Source organism: Colobus angolensis, unplaced genomic scaffold (genome assembly GCF_000951035.1).
Source record: "Colobus angolensis palliatus isolate OR3802 unplaced genomic scaffold, Cang.pa_1.0 Scaffold221, whole genome shotgun sequence".
NCBI lineage: Eukaryota > Metazoa > Chordata > Mammalia > Primates > Cercopithecidae > Colobus > Colobus angolensis.
The window spans coordinates 1,027,884-1,039,994 of record NW_012115389.1 but is presented as its reverse complement, the minus strand read 5'-3'; positions in this window follow the sequence as shown (position 1 = coordinate 1,039,994).

Below are 12,111 nucleotides of genomic sequence, written 5' to 3'. Positions count from 1 at the left end.
GAATTTTACTTTGCATTTGCTCAGGCTGCCTGATTGCTGTGTATACTATGAATTCATAGTATATATTGATTCAACCACAGTGTAAGTTTACTTTCTGATTATGGAATAGATAGTACCAACTGCTAAGCACATCTAAGGGGTTGGGGGTTGGTAGGCTGGGGGTGTACTTCCATGCAATATTCCACAGATTCAGGCTGAGCAAGGCTGTGTGATCTACTTGGGAGTTCGCAGGTGATCCTGAGAAGTTGTCCGTGATTAGCAACCAGCTGGACAAAAGATCAGGAGAAACATCTCGGGGAAGATTTTATGAAACAGGCTTAGAAGTGATGCCTAGTATCCTAAGTACACTCCATTGACTAGATTTAAGCCACATGCTCACACTGGGATATGATGCTCTTGGAGAAAAACCATTTAAGAAGTAGCTATCTGCTATGGAAGGAAGAGCATGAATATTTGATGGACAGCTAGTGATCTTTGTCATATCCTTGATATTTTAAGAAAAATCTTTTTGAGAAACTCTGAAAGTTATTCTGTAAAACAGCAGTTTATAAAGTTTAGAATAGAAATAAATATTTAATATTTATTTGATAATTTCTTAACAAATCCATAAGATTTTACCAAGAGTCAGATTATGTTTCAGAATATGTTCTAACCAACTAAGTAGGGAGCTCCTACCAGCTTTCTCTGTAAGGAAAAGTACTCCCCTGGTGAGTGCCTATAGTCAATTTACAGTTAGCCCTCTGGATCCACGGGCTCCCATTTGCAGATTCTACTGATACAAAATATTTGGGAAAATAATAGTAAATAATAATGCAACAATAAAAAATAATGCAAACAAGGCTGGGCACAGTAGCTCACACCTGTAATCTTAGCATTTTTGGAAGGCTGAGGTGGGAGGATTGCTTGAGCCCAGGAGTCAGAAACCATCCTGGGCAACATGGTGCAACTCTCTCTCTACAAAAAATTAGCTGGGTGCGGTGACACACAGCTATAGTCCCAGCTACTTGGGAGGCTGAGGAGGGAGGATCATCTGAATCCAGAAGGTCAAGGCTGCAGTGAGTGCAAATTATGCCATTGCACTCCAGCCTGAATGACAGAGTGAGACCCTGTCTCAAAATAATAATAATAGTAATACAAAGAAAAAGACAATAACCCCTATCTACACCGCATTTACATATTCTCAGGCCTTGTAAGTAATCTAGAGGTGATTTAAAGTACATGGGAGAATATATGTAGGCTATAAACAAATACTATACCATTTTACATCAGGGACTAGAGTATCCATAAATTTTGGTATCCACTGATTTGTCCTAGAACCAATGTTCTGCGAATATCCAGGAATGACTGTAGATTGCTGAAGCTTCACAGGAGAAAGACAGGTCCATGGTCTGTCTGTCAGTGGTTTTCCAAAGATATGGCTTCAGTCACACTATATATTTTCCAGGCAGGATGTCAGGAATAATCCTGCCCCTCCCATTCATCCCACCCTCATTTCCCCCATCCACTTTTTTACACTGAAATTGAAGCATTACTGAAGCCCAGGGTTCTAATCTGTGATGAGCCATGACCTAACCTTGACAATTAAGCTTGATGAGGCTAAGTTTCCTCATTTGTAAAACAAGAAAATTGTTCTAAATGAACTCAGCGGTTGTTGCCAGAGTTAAATTTGAGTCACAAAGGGAAAACCAGAGTCAATAAGCAAAATTCTGTTCTGCTGATTTTGAGTTCTATTTGGTCAGATTCAAGACTTCAGCAATTCTTTTGCATTGCCAAAGTTAGCTAATAGACATCAAATTTGATTACCTTCTGAATACCCAAGCATTCTCTGCACTTTGAAATTAAAAGACACTTCACATCCTGTAATGTTTCATATTGGTATTGATTTTTTTCTTTCTAATAAACTGGGAACTTTGCTTCAGTTTGCAGAAATCAACACTTTTATGAATCACTGTAACCCTCCTTAAACTGATTTCTTAAATAACTGTGTCCTATTTGGTTGGAACATGTTATTGAGGCTGTAGAAGATTCGATGATGCCTGTGAGACTGATCAGTCATCACTAAATATTCTGCAGGGTAAAACAGAAGGGGAAACTGGCAAATTTCTGAGCAACTCTTTTTAACAATACTCACAAATATATGTGTGTTCATGCATAAATGCCCAACTACACATTTCATTACCTTTCCCTAAACATTTCAGGTTGAACTCAGAAATGTAATTTTATTCTGAATAAATTAAATGTGTGTAAGTACACTAGAAAATACCACCTCAGTAGATCTACATCCAGATAAGTTGTTAACAGAACTCATGCTCCTTTTCCCTCCCTTGTGCACAATCCGAATTCTTCCACTGAAAAAATCTATATGATAATAGTGCCAAATCAGGTATCCCCATCTGCTAATTAGAGTGAGCCTTCCTTTAGAAATGTTTAGGCCAAACTGGAGTAAAATGGTGAACTCTGGTTTTAATAGAAGTATTCACATATATTTGTAGGTATTGTGTTATTTAGACACTGCATCTACCCACATTTTTAAACATAATCATTACATAATCACCTGGGTTATTTATTTGTTCTTCTAGATTATAAGCCAGATTTCTCAGTCATTAGACCTATTTTTGCTGATAGAAAAAGCTCCACTCTGAATTGACTTTGCCTGACTTTCAATTGGCAATTATCTGTTAACCTTGCCACAAAGAGAGCTTTTAAAAAATTGGCACCATACACTGGTTTTGATACCATATTAAAAATGGTCACAGTAAAGGTAATTAATAGAGCATCTTCAAAAGTTTAGGTTTTTTCCTCTTTTTTAGTAGTCAAATGTTACAAATATTTATGAAATAAAATATTACTATTTCTCTCAGTGCCATCCTCTGGAGGTGTCCAATGCTAATAGACTGGTATAAACAGTATCATTCTGCATCCACACCTTTGTTCATATAAACAAATGCCAGTGTGTGCACATGCATGCAAACACACACACACACACACACACACACACACACACACACGCCACACCACTTATTTATTGCTTGGCTGTTGTTCACTGAAGTATTAGGGTTAGACAGGAGAAAGATCATTTAGGAAAGTATTCCAATAGTTCTTATGAAAATGAAGTGGCAATAGGATTGGGAAGTTGGAGAAAGATCAAGGAAGCAGATGGGAGACAGAATTGAAAGGAATAATGATTAAATTAGAAAGGGAGGTGGAGAGGATGAAACATGTTGGTGACTGGGTCAATGCTCTTAACATTTTTAACAGAACTAAAAAGTTATGGGCAAAGTCAATAAGAAAATGACTATTTAGTTTTGAATATGTTCATAGGAATGACCTACAGTAGTGATTTTAAAGCCATGGGAAAATAAGGTAAAGAAGCATTTAAATACTATGAGGAAACATCGAAGCCTTGTACTAGATAAAAACTTGTGTCGACCTGATCATACGCTTGGCTCAACATAATTTGAAAAACGATTAAAATGTCATTTCATTTTGCCAACACAACATAAGCTCCATATAATGTAACCAGATCATTAAAAGAATGGGACTGCTTAAATTAAATGACAAGTTTGAGGCTTAGAACATAATACACTTAATTTTATTTTTTTTTCTTTGAGTTAAAAATATCAACATTAATCAATTACGGCAAGATAATAACCTGACTTATGCAATGATTTGATTTCATTTTATTGAAACAAATCACCTTGTATTAACTCTACTGAAAATTTCATTTAAAATAATTGTTTTAATCCAAACCTGAGTAAACCCTACTTAACTTTTCGCAAATGCACAAACCAATATTTTAGCTAATAAATAAGCCTTTGCATCTGGGTCCATATTTATTCATTTAGGAAAACATAGCTTTCAAGTTTGGCTTAAAACACATCTATTGTTTTTGCATGAAACAACATGAGGAAGCTTTATCACCATAGAATGTAAGAATACAAGTGGCATCCAGTTCTCAATAATTAGGGAGGGAGAAGATTGTTTCTACCACATAAAGTATCTTGGAGCAAATTCAAAAAAACCACCTCCTGTAGGTAAACAAAGTGTAATTTAATCATAGTTTTAGCAAGTGAAAGTTATTTTATAGTGAAAAGGGATCTCTGCAGGTGAATGCATCCTACTCCCAGAGTAATCAATTTACATGTAGAGTGGAGATTTTATTCCCACCCCATTTGCCCCTTCAGCTAGACACTCTTGTATAGCAAAAAATATGTACAACCATATATAATGGTTCTTCTAGGGAAGGAATAAATAGTAAATTTAATTTTAAAAGATAATGAAAGCAGGATGTACTCACTAAATAGTTATGCAAATTAGAATCACTCCTATAAATTAAATGATAAACAATGTATATATAACAACTCATGCAAATTAGCATTACTTCTATAAGATGGTGACCCTGAGACTCTGAAAATATTATTGCATCCATGGGTGGTGTAGTATGTCCTTTCTTAACTCCCTGTATTAATCCAGGTTCTCCAGGGAAACAGAACCCATAGAAGGTTATCTATCTATTATCTATCATCTATCTATCTATCTATCTATCTATCTATCTATCATCTATCTATCTATCTATCATCTATCTATCTATCTATCTATCATCTATCTATCTATCTATCTATCATCTATCTATCTATCTATCATCTATCTATCTATCTTCTATCTATCTATCTACTGAGAGAAAAAGAGAAGGAGAGAGGAGAGAGGTTTATTTTAAACAGTTGGCTCACATGATTGTGGGGGGAGCTGGCAAATCTTCAATGAGAGCAGGGAAGAGTTAATGTTGCAGTCTCAGTCTGAAAGTCTGGAGGCAGAGATCCATCTTCCTAAAGGGACCTCAGTTTTTTTCTCTTAAGGCCTTTAACTCATAAGATGAAGTTCAGCCACATTTATGGAGGGTAATCTGCTTTACTCCATGTCTACTGATTTAAATAATTAATCACACCATCATACTCCCCAACTTCCATGAAATTTATGTTTTTAGCCAATTTTCACTAGAGACATACCCATTCTTCTGAAAATCTCAGTTCACATTAAGTGTACTACTTCCCCCCTTTCCCTGTCTTTCCAAAAGCCCCAATTGTACAAGTTTAAGTACATTTGATGAGAGTATAAATTTCTTTTCCAAAAACACTTCATGGATAACTATGCATCAAAATGCTTCTCATATATAAATTGAGAACATATCATTCTGTGTCTAAATCCATTTTAGAAGTACAGTTTTCAAGCTTAAATCAATCAGTGCCTACTTTTAAAAATACACATGCATTTTTTCTTCTCTAAACCAATAGGCCATTATAATATTGAAATTTACTTTTCTCATGAAAATTGTTTTAGATAAGTGGATTATAGTTTTACTTTTAGACAAACATAATTTTTTCAATCTTATTCTGAAACTTTGAAAAATATCTAGTTGATATAAAAATTAGTTTACAGATTTCATTTCTTTGTTAAATATAATTTAATGCCACCTTTTATTTTTTAAAAAATCATCCTTGATACTGTTGAGAGAAACACCATAACTCCAAGCTATAGTCTGCTGTTCTAAGCTTACATGGATAAAAAGAAATCCTGGAATGACAGAGCAAATTCAAAGCACAAGTGTGTTCTCATTCTACTTGATTCATTGGAAAACTCTTTAAAAATTTCCCTGTATCTTCCTGACTCTGGCATGTTTGTACCTTGACCCCATAGCCACTGATTGCTTGAGGGATCTTGAAATTGTATACATTGATGGAAGATTTATTGCAAGAATTCCCCCAGTTGTTCAGACTTCTTTAAATACTTGTCCTTTGCAATGTGACTTTTCAGCTCTTGACTCTGGGCCATCCTTATCACTTGCTTTTGTCAACAGGATGGTACTAAATATAACCTAAAAAGAAACTTGGCAAAGTGCTTCCAAATTTTGGCTTTTGCCCCCTGTTGCTCTTGAAATTCAACTGCTGACTGAAAAACAGTTTTCTAGATGTTAAGAGTCTCGTGGCTATTTATACCCATCACCCAAGGCTACAGTCAGACATATTAGAGTGGCCCTCCTAGCTGGCCAGCCAAGCAATTAGCCAACCCTGTCAGCTGATCACTGACACGTTAGCAAAGCCCAGAAAAGATTAGTCAAAATTGACCATACAGGCAAATTTGCCCAATTGATAAGTGAACTCATAACAAATGCTAAATTCTTATTGTTTTAATCACTGGGATTTGGGGTAGCTTGTTATTTAGTAGTAGGTAACATTTTAAAAGGACTTTGCTATAGCCTCAGACAAACATTTAAACTTATTCAACTGGCTTCCAGCATGAATCATGGTAAGTAATAATTATTTCTGAAATTCCTCTGCAAATCAGGAGTACTAATTTAAATTATAAAAGACATCATATTGACAATACATTTCTCCAATTACCCTCCAATCTTTCCACTCACATGCAAAATACATAACAGACTCAAACACTCATCTCCAGGGCAAGACAGAATTTAGCCATTTTGCTTGTGGTTGGGACTACAGGCACACAGCACTGTGCCCGGCTCATACTATTTTAATTAGAGTAGCTTTGCACACGTTTTGACATTAGGAAGTGTGAATCCTTTAGTTTTTTCTTTTTTTTTTTTTGCAAAAGGTGTCATTGGGATTTTGGTAAGAATTGCATTGAAACCGTAGATTGCTTTGGGTAGTATAAATATTTTGATGATATTAACTATTCCACGTATGAACAGGGAATGCCTTTCCATTCACTTATGACTTTAATTTCATTTAGCAATATTCTACAGTTTTCAGTATATAAGTCTTTTGCCTGCTTGGTTAACTTTATTCCTAAATGTTTTATTATTTTTTATGCTATTAGAAATGGTATTGTTTTAATAATTTTCTTTTTGGATTATTAATTGTACATGTATTAAAAACCACCACAACAAGTGTGGTGGCTCATGTCTGTAATCCGAGAACTTTGGGAGGCCAAGGTGGTTGGATCACTAGTTCAGGAGATGGAGACCAGCCTGGCCAGCATGGTGAAACCCTGTTTCTACAAAAAATACAAAAATTAGCTAGGTGTGGTGGTGCACGCCTGTAATCCCACCTAACCGGGTGACTGAGGCAGGAGAATCACTTGAACCTGGGAGGCGGAGATTGCAGTGAGCCAAGATCGTACCATGGCACTCCAGCCTGGCGACACAGCGAGACTCCGTCTCAAACAAACAAACAGACAAACAAAAACTACTACTTTGGAGATGTTTATTTTGTATCTATAACTTTACTTAATTTGTTTATTGATTCTAGTAGATCTATTTGTGGAAACTTATGGTGTCTATGTGTAAGATCACATCATTTGCAAACAGATAATTTTACTTCTGTCATTTCCATTTGGACTTATTTTATTTCTTTCTCTATTCTAATAGCTCTAAGACTTCCAGTATTATGTTTAATAAAAGTTGTAAGAGTAGGCATCCTTGCCTTGTTCTTGATCTTAGAGGAAAACTCTGTTTTTCACCATTAAGTATAATGCTAGCTGTGGGCTTTTCATATGTAACATGTATTACATTGAGGTAATTTCCTTCCATTTCTAATGAGATGAGTTTTTGTACCATGAAACGATGTTGAATTTTGTCCAATGCTTTTTCTGCATGATTTGAAATAATCATGAAGTTTTTGACCTTCATTCTATTAATGTGCTTTATACATTGATTCTCACATGTTGAACTATCTTTTCATTCCAAGAATATATTAATATTCCATTTCTTTATGATTGTATAATTCTTTTAGTGTACTTTTGAATTTGATTTGCTAGTATTCTGTTCAGAATTTTTGCATCAATATTCATCAGGGGATATTGGCCTGTAGTGTTTTTTGTTTGTTTTGTTTTGTTTTGTTTTTGTAGTATCTTTGTCTGACTTTGGGTAATACTGGCCTCATATAATGAGAATATGTTCTCTCTTCAGTTTTTGAAAGACTTTGAAAATGATTCTGTTAATCTCTCTTTAAATGATTGATAGATTTGACCAGTGAAGTCATGTAGTCCTGGCATTTTTACTGTTGGAAGGTTTCTGTTTATTGATTCAATCTCCTTACTATTTATAGGTCTATCCAGATTTTTTATTTCTCCATGATTCCCTCATGGCAGGTTGTACATATTGAGGAATTTATCTATTTTTTCTGAGTTGTCCAATTTGTTGGCCGATTGTTCATGACAGTCTCATAAATTCGTTTTATTTCTGTGGCATTGTTATGTCTCCTCTTTCACTTCTAGTTTTTGTTATTTGAGTCTTCTCTCTTTTGTTTTTAATTAATCTAAAGATTTCTCATATTTGTTGTTCTTTTCAAAAAATCATTTCTTGGTTTTGTTGATTTTTTTCTATTGTTTTCTGCTCTGTGTCTTGTTTGTTTCTGTTCTAATGTTTATTATTTCCTTTTTGATTATCTTATGGAAGTTCCATTTTATGTAACAAATTGCTTTTCTCATACTTCTTTCAGGATTCTCTCTTTGTCTTGACATTTAACAGTTTGATTATAATTTGCCTTGGTACTGGCCTTCTTGAGTTTATCCTAGTCACAGTACATTAAACTTCTCAAATGTGAATGTCCATTTCTTTCCTCAGATTTGGGAAGTTTTGAGCCACCATTTTTTCCAATAAGCTCTCTGCCCCCTTTTCTCTCTATTTTCCTTCTTATACATCCATAATTCATGTATTGTTCTGCCTGATGGTGTACTATAACTTCCTTAGCCTTTCTTCACATTTCTTCATACATTTTTTTGTTCCTCTGAGTGCTAATTTCAGATCACCTGTCTTTAAGTGTGTTGATTCTTTTTTCTACATGATCAAGTCTGCTGCTAAACATTTCTAATAAATTTTTTAAGTTATTGCATTATTCAGCTTCAGAATTTGTTTGATTCTTTGATACAGCTTCTATCGCATTGTTAGTGCATTATTTTCCTGATTTTGTTTACTTGTGTATCTGTTCTCTGTTAGCTCATTGAGTTTCTTTAAAATGGTTGCTTTGAATTCTTTGTCAAGTAGTTCATAGATCTTCACTTCTTTAGGATAATTTTCTGGAGGTTTCTTTTTCTTTTGATTTCATCAGATTTTCCTGTTTCTTCACATGTCTTGTTAAATTTTACTGGGATTTTGGCACTGAAAAAAACAGCTACTTCTCTCAGTCTTCATGGACTGGATTCACACAGTGGAAGAGTTTCACTAATCAATCCAACTTAATATTGCGGAGCCCTCTCCAACTTTTTCTGGACACGTAACTTCTCTTGGCTTGCAGATCTAACTTTCCAATCAGAAAAGTTGCAAAGTTTATTTTTTAGCAACTCATGTTGTCTTCCTCCCTCTAGTGTCTATCTATAGTAGTCCAGGTTCCACTGTGTTTCAAGAATCCACCAATCTCTCCTCTGTTCTCAGAAGCCTCCAGCCATCCAAATTATGCCACTTCTCCATCTATGCTACAAATCAGTCATAACAGAAACCGGTTCCTTCTGCAGACTCCCAAACACCAGGACATTGGACATGAGACCCACTCTTCACATTTCCTCACGAGAGAATAGCTGTAAGTTGAACCTTTTCTCCTGGTTGTTCCTGTGCCAGATTAGGGAAGGGCCATCAAAGAGAAAAATGCAACAGTTTTTCTTACCCCTTCCAGTGTGGCTATTCTTGGCTTTTTGCTTGCTTGGTGGATTACAAATTCTTAACTGGTTTCTGAAGTTTCTATAAAAGGTTTTTGGAAATACATTGCTGTTAAATCAATTGTCTTTGGAGGGAAATGGTCTGGGGCTTTCTGTTCTACCAACCTGTTAGCATCATTCCTCACATACAATTATTGTGTGTTAAAAAGTGTACCTGAATTGAAAATATTTTTTGTCATAGTACAAATATTTCTAATATTAATTCTTTAGCTATCTGAAAACATTTTAATGTATGTATTTATAAGGGAGAATTGCAACAAAATATTTCAGTGGTCAAAATTAACTCAAGATATATTGAATTTTATACAGTTTTAAATTATCTGATTTCATGTTTCTTTACTACTTATTATTTAGTTCTGTTTGTGAAAGGAAAATAAATCTTGGGGGCCAAAATCACTAAACTAAAGGGAAAAGTCAAGCTGGTAACTGCTTAGGGCAAACTTGCCTCTCATTCTACTCAAAGTCACCCCTCTACTCACCGAGATAAATGCATATCTGATTGCCTCATTTGGAGAGACTAATCAGAAACTCAAAAGAATACAAGCATTTGTCTCTTATCTACTATGACCTGGAAGCCCCCTCCCTACCTTGTTTGTCTTGCCTTCACCTTGAGTTTTCCCACCTTTCTGGACTGAACCAGTGTACATCTTACACATATTGATTGATGTCTCATGTCTCCCAAAAACGTATACAACCAAGTTGTGCCCCTACTATCTTGGGCACATGTCATCAGGACCTTCTGAGTCTGTGTCATGGTGTGTGTCCTCAACCTTGGCAAAATAAACTTTCTAAATTAACTGAGACCTGTCTCAAATTTTTGGGGTTCATAGGTTCCATGAGGGATTTCATAGGGTAACAGCCCTTTCAAAGTTTACTTTGAATGTGCTTGTTTAATTATAATATAGTCTCACAAATCTCAAAAGTCTAATGGACCTTGTAAACTATTTAAATAAAAACTGAAGAGTAATATGTTTTTATAATTTTAATATTAGTATATTTAATCTGATTATTTAAACCTTATATTTTAAAAAATTATTGATAATAAAATGAAGTAAAAGATAACATTTTACTACAATATAGAAAATCTTGATCTGTGCACTACACTAAAATTATTAAATATTTAGTTTTTAACTTATACCATATTAACTAAAATTGATAATAATCTGTTTTTTCTACTAGGTAAAGCAAGGCTCATCTCACTGGGATGTTTTATTTATTTGTATGTTGCTTTAGCATATCAAATCATTAAGTAATACAGGATAAGTAACACAAAGTGGAATATACATCAAAAAGTCTATTTTATTAAACATTAGTTTTATTTCTAAGTTTTTTATTCTGTGACTGTATAAAGTATAGTCATGCATTACTTGTTCTATTAAATCTATTTGTCCAGATAAATTTGCAAGGAAGGAGCAGAGACCAACACATAATATAAGATTAAGAAGATTTTATTTATTTGTTGAATTTCCAAATCATTTAGTTTTATTTTGGAACAAGAGCTGCAAAGACTGTCACTTATGCTCAAAGTGTAACATAAAATATTGCCAGGTTTGAATTTCATGATGATTTGTTATGAATATATTTGCTTCCTCTTTTTATAATCCCCTTTATATAATATAATGTGTTGAATTAATAAATTATCCATTTACTAAAAAAACAATAAATTATCCATAATGTGTTAAATTAATAAATCATCCATGCCTGAATTGACTTTGCTAATAATCTTTTTATAACAACTTTAGTCCTCATAATCAATGGTACTAAACAAAACAATTTTATCAAGTTGTACATTTGACAAGAACATCATGTAAGCATACACAGTCTGTGTGTAGAAGATAATGGCTATAATACCAACTGGCTTTACCTGCCAAAAGAATTTTGGTTATAAGTATGTCAGTTGAGAAAAATGACGAGACAAGTCTCAGTCATTTCAGGAGGTTGCACTCCCAGAAGACAAGTCTATCCCTTTCTCCAAAGATGGTTTTGAAGGCTCCAAATTTAAAGGGAGAAAGGAAGGAATTGAACCCCAAAAACTGGTTTCAAGCCAATCTCATAACCTCTATGACTTTTTCCATGAGATATTGGTAAAACTATTACATAACTTTGTCAAAGTTAATTTATAGGTTAAAACCCTATATGTCTTAATGGCTCAACCATTTCAATTAGGTCTTCAAGATGCTATATCTCCTATTATAGAAGAATTATTTAATTTTCATGACCACACTCTTATAATTGTTTTCCTAATTAGTTCTCTAGTTCTCTATATTTCCCTCATACTGACAATAAAATTAACACACACTAGCCCATGAAGTAGAAACTATATGAAAGATCTTACCCGCTATTATCCTAATTTTAATTGCCTTCCCATCTCAATGTATCCTATATATGATTAGATGAAATTAATAACCCCTCTCTCACTGTCAAAACAATTGGCCATCA